We start from the raw sequence: 16,227 nt of genomic DNA, 5'->3' as shown, positions 1-16,227 counted from the left end.
TGGAGTTGTGTAAATGAGAACAGAATATGTTTTCATTTTTAGTTTTGATCTTACTGCTACAAGATTTTGAACAATATATTTTGACCTCCTTAATGCAAACTGGAGGTTCATTGAAATTCTACTAAATTTAGAAATTTCAATCATTTGTGCACTGGAAAAGTAAGAATACAAAAACTGCTGCTATGAAGAATGCTTTGGTGGTGGGGTACTATGAAAATCTGTGAGTGAAGGTGTAATATAATAATGTTTGTGTGCATCATCCAAATGATTGCAATATCACAAGGTTTAAAGTAGTTAGCTTTTAGGGTAATGGTGGTGTCTGGTTATTTTTGAAATCTACTTGTGTATGCAGTGCAGTTACACTTTACTGGGCAGACCTTCAGCTGGTGGAGTTGTCGTAATTCCACCGAAGTCAGCTTACAGCATCTGAGGACCTGCCTCTACGTTTTTATAATTTTCTTCATTATTCGAAAATAAATGATATATTTGCAAGGCAAGGCCAATATGGAGCATTGTATATGCATCTCGTCACTTGCTTCCTATCCCCCTACCCATTACTCCAGGTTCCTGTTAATCCTCTCATTTCTCTGACAGATAACGCCCTTCTTTTACTATTACATTTTGAAGTGTGATACTAAAGCTGTTTTTTATAATAGCGTTAATTTGTGTTCCCTGGTACAGAAGTTGGATGAGCTGTCACTTATGTTGGCACAGCAGCTATTCAGATGCTTCAGAATTCTGTGAATATTTATATCCATCTTAACCCTTTGCAGATTTTATTCTATTGGTTAAAACTGTGGCAGCCTATTTATTAGCAATGTGGTTAAGAAATAGGCTTTTGGTTAGTGAACCAGTTAAGGAACCTCCCACCACTGCTAATGTAAAAAAGTACAGGTTTACAGTTCGAGGAAGACAGGGTAAAACAAACAGTACAGTAATCAAAAGAGTGAAAAATGACAAGCCGAGCGAGCATGATTCAAAGCCCATTAAATCAGTGGAAATCTTTTAATCAAGCCATACAGATTGTGCAGTGCCTTCGGTTTGGTGGATTGAAATGGTGATTTAATTTTCTATCTAAAAATCTGAAACCTATTTAAGAAATATGGAAAGAGTGCTTCATTAAATCAAAGAGAAGTTGCTAGTCTTCCTCTAATTGTAAAGAAGGTACAATACGTATAACTTTAATATTTTCTTCTGGGCAATTTGGTGTGTGCTGGTATTGACTGACTGATTATAAAAAGTTAACCTAGTAAGTACTTTTATTACTATCATTTGTGATTATATTAATACTGTCCATGTTCTATAAGAAGTAGGTCTTGATCTAATGATTATTCCCACTGATTGTGTGATCTGTATTATGACTGAATATTTGGGATACTTATCCTCCAAGAAAAATATTGTGTTTTTTAATTAAAATTCTGCCAGGTTAAGGAAATGGAGTTTGTTTTCTTTTAATGTGTGAACAAATGGGGTTGTACATCACTACAGTGCATGTACTTGATAGTGAAGCGCTTTCTCTAACTGGGGTTTCCTGTGAACATTTGTAGGCAGCTGGGATGAATTTTGTAATCCTCCCCGCCCCCCTACCCCCACCCCAAAAAGAGAATGAACCAGGCAGTGCTTTTTCAAACTGTCAGAGGAGTTTTGCATTTAATGGTTGGAAAAAAAATATCTCAGGCACAGCAAAGCTCCCTGAAAGATCCAAGAGCATTCAGAATTCAGGCTGAAAGTTGAACTCCCGCACTGTAGTGCATTATAAAATTACATATTGTCTGTAGATTTCTACTTTACTTAGACATGTTGTTGTGAATTAAGGCTGGCATTAGTTCGGAGTATTTCTGCTTTTGTGAACAAGTCACAACTTAAGCATTACTGTGGTAACGTTAACTTTTTTAAATTTATTTTCACATTAGCCCCAGTTGTGTTTCAGTTTCCCTTAGGGCTCAGTCATAGCTTGGTAACTGAAGTAATAGACTAGGTGTGCCTTGAACTGATCTCTTGTCAAAACCTCGTATATATATATAGGAAACATACTATGATACATTTTATTGAAATGCACCCAATCCCTGTTTTTATGTGCATGTGTGCCTTTCTTGAACCATGAATTCAAAGTGACTTGGTGCTTGAGTTCACCAGCAGCAGAATGCGCCAGTTGATGAATTTTGCTCTCCCCTTACAGCGAGATGGTGACTAAAGGCCATAGGTGCTGGTACTAGGGATGCTGGGGGTGCTGCCACACCCCCTGGCTTGAAGTAATTTCCATCATATATGGGAGTTACAAATGGCTCTCTGCACCCTCATTATACAAATTGTTCCAGCACCCCTACTAAAGACCTCATTTCAGTGCCCTGTGGTCAGCTATTTGGCAGTCTGGCCAAATTCAGGCTGCCCATGCAATAGACTGACAAGGCTCTTTTAATGTGATTATGATCTGTCATATTGATACCTGCTTGAGCATGCTTTCCACAGAGTGTGGCTGTATTAGGTCATAAGATGTTCTGGACTAGCATCATCAACATTGGTGCTGCATATGTCTATCCAGGGACTGACCCTGCACTCCTTCCTCTGAGAAGGCCCTGGCTTTTCCCAGAACAGAAGGTGTAGACTCTGTCAGTTACAAATCTGCATGAAACTTCCAATGAATGAATATGAATGTGTTCAGAAAGTATTTTTCCAAATGAAACATCAAATCATAAAAGTATATCCTTGTTTTAAATAGTACAAATGACTTTTAAAGCAAATTAAGGTGCCTCCTTTGTAACGACCTAAAAGACAGATGTAACTACTAACAGTAGAAGTTAAACATGTTAAAACTTTGATCAGATTAAAATCTTCTTCTTGCTCTGGTTGTATAATTGAGTGTAGGCCTGAGGGAGTTTTCTGAACATTGTTACATCTTGTAGCGCATGGTAGTTAAAGGTTTTCAGAAGCACTGATAAGTTCCTGTATTTTGTATATGGGAATATAAAATAAGGATATTAACTGTGTGGTAGTGGAAGTGTGTAGGGACCAACCTTGCGCTTCTAAAGTCAGTGACAGAATTCCCAGTGACTTTAACTGGGGAGGATCAGGCCATCTACTCTTTGGGCCAAATTTTGCCATCATTTTCCATGCAAAATGGTTGGATTTGATGGGCTTGTAAGGTAACTTAGGGAATAAGTAATGCTTTTCAAATGCAAGGCTGAGACTCTGGAGAGGCTTTCCCATTCTTTGGACTCCAGCAAACTGAGGCTTCAGTGCACCCAGTTATTTGGAAAACAAACACCCTACAGGTTTCAGAGTAGCAGCCGTGTTAGTCTGTATCTGCAAGAAGAAAAGGAGTACTTGTGACACCTTAGAGACTTAACAAATTTATTTATTTGTTAGTCCGTCTCTAAGGTGCCACAAGTACTCCTTTTCTTTTTGCAAACACCCTGCAGAATCTCTTTAAAAGTATTTAAGAATAGATATTTAAACCAAAGCTCAAATTGGAAGGGGGGAAGTAGAAGTACTATCCTAAGCTTCACCCACTTGACATGCCACAGTGAGATGCCATTGACAGAAGATTGTGTGGATTTTCAAAATCTGATTCCCTGTAACTCTGCGGGGCTCCTCAGATTTGGTTCTCTCTCAGTGGGGTTTGTATACAACCTTGGGCAAGGCTGGATTAAGGCATAGCCACGCAAGGCTCTTAGGAGTCATGTGAGACTATCAGAATCTGTTTGAGCTAAAAGAGAATCTCCATTAGCTGTTAGCAGTATGACATCTATGGCACACAGCGAACCAGTTCAGTTTCCATTCAGTAGAAGGCAGTGCTACACAAACTCTAACCGTTTTTGTAGAATACATTAGCATTTACTCAGTATAAAAAGAAGACCATCCTCCTTAAACCAAACAAGACATACTAAGAATCTCCCCAGAATTATCCTCTATAGTCCATTTCACCTGGGAGGAGTCCAGAGTTTTCTAGACAAGCCAGTCCGTTTTGTGTCTCCTCCATTACTAGTACAAGACAGGGCTAAATTCTATTCTAGTGCCTTTTGCTCAGAGATGCAAAGTTGCGTTCTCAATGTCTGAAAATCTAGTCCTGTTCCTAGCAAGTTCCCTCCACTTGCTGTGCCAAAGTATCACATAGCAAAATATTGATCCCTAATTCTCCAGAATATGAACAGGAAAGAAGTATTACAAGAAGTGGCCAACAAATTAATGTGTAAATGTAGTTCAGTGAGCTACTCAAATATATTTTAAATCTGGAACTTTGGTGGTTCACATTCCGACTGGTGCAAATATTGTAATGGTTTGAGATTAAAAAATATTAGGGGCAGATTGTGGTCCTATTGCAATCAATGGTTCAGTGTGATCATAATGTGTCACTATCTATCTCTTTAGGTGCTCAGGGCCATATAAATACCTGGTTAGATTGATCGGCTCAGACTAGCAGCTGCAAAGGAAAAGTAGATCTGTGCCTTACCACTAGTGCCTGCTGCTGAGTGAAATCAATGGAGCCATCATGATTTCAATCAATCAGTTTCTCTTGACAGTAGGTGCCACTCTATTGGGCGCTAGTGGGACAGTGCTCTTCCCCTGCAGATGCCAACACTGGTTATTCTGCTTCTGTCACTTGAAGGGAAAGGAGATAGTTGAGCAACTGCCTGGCCAAGGGACATCTGAGCAGGCCGGCAGATGACTAATTTGCTCTCCCCTGACCAAACCACATCTTCCAGCTCTTCACCTTGCTTGAGATAAGATGAGGGTGAAAATAGTTCTTTTTATATTCAAAGTGAAATATCAGCTGGTCAAATGTACTAAGAGAGATTCCAAAGTAGTCTATTTATGTTTGGTTCAGCTGTGGTCATATCCTGAGGAAAATGTGTGTGTGTTAATTTCTGGGGATTCACATTATATCACCATATTGTATTTGAAGCAATAGTTGAAATAATTGAACTATCTGAAATAAATTAGAGAGTTCTGCATAAGAAGCAATGACAAGATATGGCCTTTTGTCCCCCTGGTAATAAAACTTTCTTTTAAAAAAATTTTGACCAAAAAAAGGTGAAGAAAAATCTCACATGGAAACAAATAAAAGTTTTTTGTATAACTCTTTGCTTGTGAATAGCTGTTTGCACATCTTTCGACAGTTTAAAGGGTGTCACAACAATTCCTTAATAGGATACCTTGTCACTTGTTGCACCAATCATGAGCATAGTTTACTGATATGTAGTTAGAAGAAAAGGAGTACTTGTGGCACCTTAGAGACTAACCAATTTATGCTAACGAAAGCTTATGCTCAGATAAATTGGTTAGTCTCTAAGGTGCCACAAGTACTCCTTTTCTTTTTGCGAATACAGACTAACACGGCTGTTACTCTGAAACCTGATATGTAGTTGTAATTATGTTAATTTTGACATATGTTAAAGTCACCACCCATGCAGATTGGATTATTGTTGTTGCTGTCTGTTAAAGTGTTACTAAATCAGCTGTGTGAATATTTTAAAAACAAGAACAAACCTAAACCAAAACTCACAAGGCTCATCCATGTTAATGATTAAAGTCTTGGAAATTTTCACTTTGAAGAACAAAGTGATTTTTAGGTTTATCAGGGATACAATGTATCTGAAACAAGGAAATATACTTGTTCAACCTAAGACTCACCATTTAGTTCTTTGCAAATTGAGATTAAAAAATAAAATCTTTAAAACGATATTGCTCCAAGCTCAAGAGTAACACATTTCAGCCTAGTGTCAATTTTTCACAGTCGATTTACAGACCCTATTAAACCTCTGTGTTCACATGGAAATCCTGACAAAACCATCAGTGCAGAGTTGTTGCCAGAATGCTTCTCTTGTTTACCTGTACATGTAACCATTTATGTGACTAAACATGCAAACACATTAACACGTCTGTATGGCTGACTATATTTACTATTCTCGTAGTGTATCTATGATGGGCCAGATTTTAATAGATATATGAGCAACTTGTATCCCTGTGTATCTTAGAAAATCTGCTAGTATAGCAGATCTTTCAAGGTGCGGTTATGTGCTTTGCACACGTAAGATTAAAGTCTGATCCTTACTGTCTATGTGTAAAAATGTCAGATTACAGTTGTACCCTGACACATACAAACTGTTTTTAAGGAAGTGTCTATCACTCATGCTTATTTCACCTATACAGTTCTGTCTGTTTATATTTGTACTGTAAGTATTACAGTGACTGTAAGTATTAGTGAATTTAAAGTTCCTTTAGTGCAATTTAGCATTTCACTTTCAGTGATTCACTTGTGGCCTTAGAGAAAATAAAGGAAATTCATAATCCAATGTCCCCTACCTCTGCTCATATAGAATTTAAGTGAATGATGTGAGTATTTTTGTAGGGAGATGAATGACATTTTCTTGGACAGAGTGGGTTTGTGTGAGTTGTAATAAAGTCTGTGGATCTGCCATTCAGTCAAGACTTCTGCCTTGGGTATGAGTCCTGATGGAAACCCCCCAAGGGTTTCATGCATTCATTGTTGCTTTGATTCTGCAATGGGCCACTTCAGCTGTAGTGCTGGCCATCCACAAAATACTTTGCTGTAGTGGTTCCTGGGGTAGGGTATTGCTACAACCAGAACTGCATCTTCCCTCTCACTTACTACCTTGATGCATGGCCTTGCTTAAAGTGACTCAACATCAGACAATACTCATTCCTTTATTCTCTGCTGCTATTCTTTAGCTTTTTATGCCTCTCTCACTGCAGCTTACTTCTTTATCTTGGTGCTTTTTATTGGTACTGTCAGCATCTCTCAAAGAGTCCTCTATATTGTTGCCTCAGTTTACCAGTGGTGGGTGGAGGTCACAAAGGCAGGAAAGTATGTACATGACTCTTGTCAGAGTCTTAAAGGAGTCACCATTCTAGGGGAAAGTTCTCACTGTACACAATGTCCTGTGTTGCTGCTACAGTGGGATCTCATGAATATCCCCACGTGGACTTTCATGCTGTCTTCTTTCAAATAGCTCCTCAAGAAAAATTTAAAAAAAAAAAAAAAGCTTTAACATGATATTTACTCATTAATCTTCCTGAATCTGGAAAATGGAACAAAGGTTCAATAGGAGGACTTGATGACTCAGAGGACTTTTAATGGGCTACAGAGCTGTTCACTTTGTGGTTGCTAGTTCTAATCTAGCTGGATCATAGAGACCTAAAGACCATTACTATCTGATAGACCACAGCACTAACTCCTTTCAGTTGGACATCTTAATCCAGTTCCTGATGGATTTGTGCCTGCATTATAAAAGCCACTGTTGCTGTTGAGCGGGCTGGTTAGCCATCCCAGCCGACACCAATTTCTGAATGATCTGGATTATGGAATGTCTTCTCACGCTGCTATGTTAGTGTTGTGGCACACTCAGCACCTCATGTTGTCTGCACCAAAACCATTGTGTGCATAAACTGAGGACTTCGTTCTCAAGGGCAACCACTTCAGCACATATTATGAGCATTACATCCTCCTGCTTTGTTTTTGTAAGGGAAATCACAGCATCATATACTTTTGAGCCTTGAGGATCCATATGCACACAAAGGCCTTTTCTCAGTCTCCTCTAAACTAAATTGGCCAAATATCTCTCACTGTGCATTGGTCTCTCCCCACCATGTGACGCATAATCACCGCAGAGACCCACCCTCTTCTGTCTGTTTGCATTTAGATGTTTATGAATCAACACCACGCTCCAAGCTACTGAGGGCAAAATTCTGCTACCATTACTCAAGTTGAGTAGTTTAATGGAAATCAGTGGGATTACTCAGAGTGAGATACTACTTAATGTAAGTAAGGATGGCAGAAACTGGCCCCTAACTTAACTCGTAGACGTAAGTCATTGAGTGAGAAGGAAGCAGTTGACTGTCCAGGAAAGATAAGCCTTTGAACAGGCCCTTTGTGGTTTAGCTCTGAGCAATGGTACCTCTAGTTAGGAAGCCCATCTGCTTCTCTTTTCTCCACACCTGATATATGGAGTGTTTAGTTAAAGTCAGAAATAAAGTGAGTTACTGATACTCTTGGTGCGTATTTTTTTTAAATATAAACATGATTCATGTTGAACTATTAGAAAGTGTCAAAGGATAAAATGTATATAACACGATGATTCTCAAAGGAGATAGCTGCTGCATTGTTAGGCTTTGCAGAATTCAAAATTTTTTTTTTTTTATAATTTCAACAGCTAATATCAGGGTTTTTTAAGCATTTATTTTTATCAATTTAAATTCACAGTTGTGGGAAATTTATGGAGGGTGTCAGAATTGGGGGGGCAGACAGTTAATGGCAGATGCTGAGATTCGAAAAGTTAAAACTTTAATTGTTAAAACACAAAATTGTCAACAGCACATGTCAAACTGTACAAGTAAATATTGTTAAATCAAACTAACTTCTCAAGCAGCATTTTTCTTTATTTGCCTATAACTAAATTTCAGTCATCAGTGGAAATATTTTTCATCAGTTTGTGTGTGTGGTCAAATTGACGTTTTACTGACATTCACAGATAAAAATCTAATCCGTCGAAGCCTAGTTATTGTGATGAGTCATTTCATGTGAGTATTAAAAAATTCTCTAGAGGATCTGTGACTGACTGTTTGCTGTAATTATTGACTAGAAGGCTTAATTAATCCTCTGTGATGATCTAGTAGTATTGTTCATATGATATTGGTGTAAATGGTCACTCAGTGTTTCTAGGTTTCTAAATATCTTGTGATTGTTCCTGGTCTTCTCTCTCCTTCCAAGTGAGAGTTGTTTTCTAGCCTTTCAGTGGCATACGAAAGGGGTCATGGTTGGGGGGGTGCATCCATACTCTGGCAAGCCCCAGCTGACAAAATGGCCTCTTGGAGCCATTGGTACCCGGACTGTCAAACTGGCCAGAAGCTCAGGATTGAAGGGTCACTAAGGTGGCTGACACCCCAAACTCCGGTCCCATGCTAAGCCCAGCTCAGTTGCACCAAAGAATCTGGTCCATTTTGTTTTACTCGGTCCCAAAATTAGTATTCCCTTAAAAACTAACATGCGAGGTTTTAACTATAAACTAAAACTACGTATTTAGAATCTAAAGCACTTTCCACATCCACTTAGAACAGTTTGAAGTCTGGCCAAATGTTAGGCAAAAAACACTGAGTGTCTCTTTTGTTCCACTGAGCCATTTGAACTGTATACACAAAATACACATCTGTGTAAAAGAGCCACACAGTAATCATGGACTGACCAAATAAGTATATTTTTTAAAAACGTGATTCAAACCCTATGCTGTATGCTGAATTTATTTTCTCCTGTGGTTGATTCTTTGGAATGGCATATGTTAGTGGAAACAGAGATTCTTCTGGGATGTGACATACACAAAAAGGAAAATGTGAGAAGCTAGAATCACAAAGTATTATTGACTCAGCAAAAGGGCAACAAAATGAGCATGTTTTTAAAATAATTGTTGATGTTCTTCACGCAAGCTTCTTGAAATGAACCTGTGTTCTAACAGAAGAGGGGTCCTTTAGATATTGTTTTCATGTTTGGGAGATAAAAATCTCCTAAGATCTACCAAGTGAAAATTGGTTCATGTTCTACGGTATGGAATGGTTAATTATTTGGACCTCCTAAAATATTGCATCGTGGAAATCACTAGCAAATGCTTGTGTGTCATTTAAGTTGGAAGAGAAAAGAAGTTGTTTCCTGCTGAAAAATGTTCTGCATCCAACCTCTTTTTAAGATTAATATGACTTGGCTGTTTAGATGTTGGACCAAATTCTGCTCTCCGTTACACTGGCTGGCACAACCTCATTGACACTGGTATAATGCAGATCAAAATCTGGCCTTTGGACTGTGGTTTCATGCCATAACTTACAACAGGTGGCAATGTGGGCTTTGAAATCAGAACACTAAGTGGCAAGCAGATTTTTTGGGTCCCTACTAATGTTTTCTGGACTCATGAGTTGATTTGATGAAATGCCGTGACAACCAATTTTGTCACTTAGGACAAACAAATGCTAACCCTAAATCTGAAGCAGAAGCAATAATTTTTAAGTAAGAAATGAAAACAATTCTTAAACTTTCTCTGATACAAAGCGATTTGAGCAGGACTCTACACCATATGAAACACATTATAAATACTCTTGTAAAATCCACATCATTATACCACATGAAAAGCTGGGTCCTAAAAATAGCCATTCACAGAGGATGCTGGCTAGTAGTAATTTTAGCAATCATGAAATAGTTGCGTTGACATCCACATGCATGCACACCCACAGAGTGCTCTGACTTGAATATACTTAGCAATGGGACATTATTGTCCCATAAATAGTCTTCCATCTATAGCCTTTTCTTTCTGCTTTTATTCCTGCTCCTCTGACTAGTTTTATTGAAAAAAATGGGTAATCAGTAGAGATTTGCTTTCTCACAGGAAAACTCTTTCCTTGTCATCAATTTGACAGCCTCAGTGCTTGAAAACATCAGCTGTGTTCTCCTTTCACCATTCTTCTGAATTATTCCTCTTTTTTCCCCTCAACAGGGAAGTTCTTCTCACAGGCATTGTCAATATAATTTCCTTAAACAGTCATATTTTTCTTGTATGGTTTATTAAGTTTTCAGTTTGTCATAGAAGCAAAGCACGTACTTGCCTGATATTCAGAAGTTTGGCTGTCAAAACTTATATTCTTACCTAGTGCTCTAGGTTTAAGAACTGCCAAATCTAATCAGACCATGTTGTTTAGTATTCAGAGGAATGTGCAAGAGTCACCAGTAGGCAGTTATGGAATAACTTGTCCAAAAGGAAAGCTTCTTCCTAACTTCATCAGTTAGAGCTTGGCTTATGCCTTGAAGCCTGAGAGTTTATAATCTCCAAACTTTGGAATCTGGGGGGCAGAGCCTCAGATAGTGTAAATTCTCATAGCTCCATGGAAAATAATTATTTAGGTCAATTTACATCAGCTGAACTTCCCTTGTTTAAAAAAAAAAAATCCTCACTATTGGAAGAGTATTTCTTTTTTTAAAAAAGTTTGCAATGTAGGTGTTGATCTGTAATTGATTTTTTTTCTTTTGTAAATAGAGATCTGGACCATGGATTCAAGAATCTTCAAATATGGGAGTGTTTTGAATGTTGTGGCTTAAGCCCATCCCTACCTTTAACTGTATGTCTCCTCTAAACCCACTGGAAACTATTTATTTCTCTAAAAGTTAGTTTGCTTAAGGGATTGGGAGAAAAGCTTTGGAGATATCACACAAAATAATAGGGTGTTCAAGAAAGTAGCTGGTATGAAAGCCATTAAGTCTGAAGTTTCATTCAAATCAGATGCAACTGTGGTTCTAATCGTATAGACGACAAAGTCTTTAGGAAATATAAGTTTAAGTGATTCACAGTGAGAGTTTTATTCAGCCTCCAAATTGTGTTTTAACTTAAAGGGTAAATCTTGTCACTTGTCCAGCTTCAGAGTTCCTTTCCAGGAACTTTTTAATCAAGCTGTTGAATTTTTATATGCCTTCAGTAAGTTTGGAGAATCAGTTGCCATCAAATGATATCATATAACTGTTAGCTGTTGCTAATGTAGTTCCTTAAAACAAGGAGGGAAAAAAACCATGATGAAATAGTCCTTAGAATTTGGACTTATACAAGCCTCATAAAGTAAACAGTGTTTTAAGGGTATATTCCTATCTTAGTGGTAAGCAATCCAGGCTCACACCCTGGGAAATACACTGTATAAAGTATCTGGTACTTATATTTAGATATAACGTTTTTTTAAAAAGGTTTTGACTACTTTGTGGTGTGAAATTAACATTATGCCTAATTCTTCTTTTTGGTTGCTTTTTTCCATGACTAACTTCATGGCTGAGACCAAGGTCACATTTGGCAATATAAGTGTGTTTAGGTTTTCTACCACTCCACTGGGCTGGTACAGGGAAACTTTGTGGGGTACTTTTTATGAGCCGAACCCCCTAAAGGTTACATGTTAGGTTGGTGTTATGTTTGAATATTGGAAGTTCTTAGTGGCGCTTGAATGCAAGAGTTAACGTAGAGACAATTTTACTCTTACTTTCAAAAGAAAGAGTTGCTCATTACATCAAATTACAGTTTTCAGTGTTTGGCGTTGATTGAAATTATTGTGTAACTAGAAACATTGTAAACCTGCTTGCAAAGGTATGACTGTAATATATTTAAAATTATAGGAGTTGTATTACTATAGTGCCTAGAGGGTCAGGTCCCTATACTACTACGCATGGTACAAAAAATTGAGACATCACTATTTTTTGTAAGAATTTAAGCCCAGCCCACATATATGAGTGAACACAATAGGTCTTGGCTAAACCTAATTTACGTTGCCTGGTGGGAATTTAACTCACGATTTTTCTGGTTTAAAAAACAAAAAAACCTAAACAACTTTGGCCTCTACTACTCCACTGCCTTATAGCTGACTCTCTCTTTTTGAAGAAACAAGGTGGGTGAAGGAATATCTTTAATTGGACCAACTTCTGTTGGTTACAGAGTCAAGCTTACACAGAGTTCTTCAAGTCCTGAAGAAGAGCTCTGTGTAAGCTTGAAAGCTTGTCTCTCTCGCCAACAGAAGTTGGTCCAATTAAAAATATTACTTCACCCACCTTGTCTCTCGAATATCCTGGGACCAATACAGCTGCGACACCACTGCATTTCTCCTTTTTTAGACCTCCTGCCACTAGCAGGTGAGACCATTGCAAACTAATAAGAACTTGAGCAGTTTTAACACATTCTGCTTAACACAGGGGATTGCATTACACCCTTAGGGCCAACTGTCTCACAAATAAGACTTTCATCTTCACTTTTGTGACAGTTACTCTTTTGGCTACCATGCTGAAGACAAATAGGAGAGTAGAATGATTGTTCAACCTGATGTATCACTGCTCACCTCACACATAAGCTTGAAAAAATGAAACTTGAAGCAAACAGTAGAAATTGTTTGACACAGGATACTTGATGGGGAGGTGGCCACATATCTGGTTATACAAGTGACAGTTGAACAAAGAGCTAAGATCCACCCCTGGAGACTAACTTCTGTCATGTGACTGGAGGCAGGAAGTGAAGATCAGTCTTTTACCAACACTTGTGTGTCACTCTGTTATATGGTGTCAGAAGAAAATGAAATATCTGGTAAAATGGAGATAATTAAGATGCCCAAATCCCTCAGCTGGAAGGAAACCTGGCACAGAGCAGGAGGAGGTGGTTGCACCATTTCCAAATTTTTAATGGAAGCAGTTGGTATTGTCAAGAAGTTGGAATGGGTGGAATCCTCCACACTGCTGCAGAGGGCAGACCTGGAAGATCTAAAACCACTGGGAGCATGGAAAGGATGGCAAAACATTCAAAAGGGTCACCTGAAAACATTGCCAGGTGAGACCAATGATGATTACATTATAGGCCTGCATAAAGAAGTTAAGTCACATCTATTTGAACAAATGGACTAACTAGAAACCAAATTGTTTGTGACTTATAATTCAGTCAAAACCATGGTTATTGCCAAGTCAAGTCCAATGCTTGCAAAGAACTGTGGACGTTTGCAGGACTAGTGAAAACTGTTTCTCAGACTATGTTTAATAGCAGGAAAAGAACAGAAGTGCATGTAAATAAAAATATATTCTAAGGGATTAAGGCAGAATACTAGTATAAACAATGAGACCAGATTTGGCTTCAGTAAGTGTGCAAGCAGAGGTGTCCAGCACAGAGGCTGGTGTCATTCATACAATTACATTCAAAATGGTTGCTAGGTGTGTCGCTCTTGGCCCAAGTTGGAAAAAAAATGCAAAAGCAAATACACGAATTGTGAATCCCAGCCATGAAACACACTCAAAGGAGTTGTGCCTGCTTCTACCGGGCTGGATTTGACCCTCTGTATAGCATATAGGTTCTAGTAAGGTGTTCATATTTTTTTATTTGTAATTGAGTGATCAAAGGGTACCAGCCGCTTTGCCTGATAGGCACAACATGTAAAACATCTAATGAATGTGCATTAGTATAGAAGTTGTATATGGGATAATGGAGAATGTTCCAGTCACATAAGTAGTGAGGGATGTTACCAAGATTTGTGGAAGAGAAATTGGATAGCCTTGTGAATAAAGCACAGGACTGAAAGTCAGAGAACCTGTGTCCTATCCCAGCTCTGACATTAACTCTCCCTGTGACACTGGTCTTTACTTTGCCGTGCCTCAGTTTTCCTTGAGGTTTAATTATTCACCGTTTTATAAGGTGGTTAGGAAGCACTGAAAGGAAAGCCATGTCAAATTTAAAAACAAATATCTTGTCCAAAACCCACTGTCAACCTACTAAGATGATAGGCATTTTAGAAATACTCAGAACGGTTTAAAAAAACAAAACAAAACCCCAACTGTTGCCTTCTACAGCATGTATTTTTGAATATTAAACCAGTTGCAACTTCATAATCCTTCAGCAAGTTGCAGGTGGCTCCAAACCACTGCTCCCTCACAAGCAAAGGGCATTATGTTTCCCTTGAAAAAACAAATAGCTTTTCCAACATAAATGATAAATTCCATAGGGTGGTGGTAGCGGGATAGAAATGTTGTGGTGAATGTATGATCCCAAAATATTTTAAGATACATGGACTATACAAATCCGTGTTATTAATCTGACAACAAAGTGTCATTGCTTATTTACCAGCTTGTAACATGCTGATGAGAAAAACCTCAACAGTTGTACTACATACTTTTTGGACACATGTACCAAACCTCTGGATGCATAATTCAAATTCCTTGTTTTAAAGAAGCCTGTTTAACTTGGAACATTTTTTACTTAAACAGTAATCTCTGGGAAATCATTTGTTAACTGTAGTTAGCAGCCAGTCTGTCAGTTAATGGCTTGAGGCAAAGTCAGAAGCAAATAGGATCCTTTCATATGGCACAGAAAGGTTTATAATGAAAATATTAGAGGACTCTGTCAACTGGATATGAACCAAATTTTGAAGACATGAAGGAACTAGGAGTTATTTGGCTGCATAAGTGAGTCTTGCTAGCACGTCTGTTTGTAAAATATTAAAGCCATCAATCATGCCTATGTTTTGGCTTTTAATTCTCTGTACTTCAGACCAAGAGCGACAGGTGAGAGCATGCAGGCACACATGTGTTCATGCAGGCTGTCTGCGCATTGCTTGACACCTCTTGCATTGCAGCACATTGATTCTCTTCTGGGTCCAGAGAGCTCCCACAGCTCAGACCACTGGAGGAATCAACCAAAACCAACTTTAGTGACACTTCAGAATTTGTCTGTGGCAAAATTTTCCCAAACCCCACGTGGGTTTCATAGCAGCAGAAAATGGAAGGTACAGATCGTATCATTTCTAAATAAAAACATGGCTGCTATTTTCATTTAGTTAACAAGAGTTATCTGCTTTTTCTGAAGAACATCCCAGGCACAATTACATCCTCAAATTTCTGTGTACGTTCAGCTAGATGCTGTGCAGAAGGGAAGCCAAGCAGCAGATATGGCCCAGAATTCACAAGAAGGGGAGTAGAAAAGTCTACTTGGTCTACTCTAAAACCTCTCCGTCTCCGTGCAAGGGTGGGGAATAGCTGCCATAGGCAGCAGCTCTCCTGGTAACCCACAAAAGCCAGCAGAAATTAATGCTGCTTCCTGCAGCAGGATCTTCCATTCCATCCTGTCTTTGCACCAAGGGCGGTAAGGGGTACATGCTGCCAAGAGATCAGTAGCACCACAGGCAAGCTATGTGGCCAGAAGTTATGCGACCTAGACAGAACTACAGATAGGCTGGTTCTCCGTGCCCCCAAGATGTGTGTCTGAAGCCAGATTTTCCCCACAGATTTTTGGCCTTCATATGATTTGAAGATACCCCCGTCTGCAGCTGCAGTCCTTCCCTCCCCTGAGGGGAAAACAGGGTGGTAACTCAATGAGCTGAACCCTGCGGAGATTTAGGAGCACAGCCATGAGAGGGAAGATTTGGCTTATTATTGTGGAACGTTGTGTTGCCAGGACTGAGTTCTGGGACAGAGCCAAAAGTGTGGAAACAAATGCAGTCAGCTTTTACTGAACTGGTTTGTAGATTACTTTAAAAAGACAATGTATGTGTCTTGTAAAAGGCAAGACTCTCCTTTCAGATCCATGCAGCAGAGCTTAACTCTGATATCCGGGTCTGCCTACAGGTGCAGAACTCCCATCAGGAACTCCCATGTGGATATGAGAGAGGAATTTGGTCTTAAGTGGTGTTTCAGAAAAAATGTGGTTGAATTATTCCTTTAAAATTTTTTTTACT

At 38.7% G+C, this 16,227-nt stretch overlaps 2 protein-coding genes across 17 annotated transcripts in view; one reads left to right on the top strand and one right to left on the bottom strand.

Moving 5' to 3' along the window:
- Positions 1 to 16,227, bottom strand: part of VDAC1 (voltage dependent anion channel 1) — a 352,647-nt gene that overhangs the window by 156,224 nt on the left and 180,196 nt on the right. The window lies entirely within an intron of this gene.
- Positions 1 to 16,227, top strand: part of TCF7 (transcription factor 7) — a 126,223-nt gene that overhangs the window by 2,348 nt on the left and 107,648 nt on the right. The gene's annotated exons all lie outside the window — the stretch shown is intronic.

Source organism: Lepidochelys kempii, chromosome 8 (genome assembly GCF_965140285.1).
Source record: "Lepidochelys kempii isolate rLepKem1 chromosome 8, rLepKem1.hap1, whole genome shotgun sequence".
NCBI lineage: Eukaryota > Metazoa > Chordata > Testudines > Cheloniidae > Lepidochelys > Lepidochelys kempii.
This window is presented reverse-complemented; position numbering and strand designations above follow the sequence as displayed.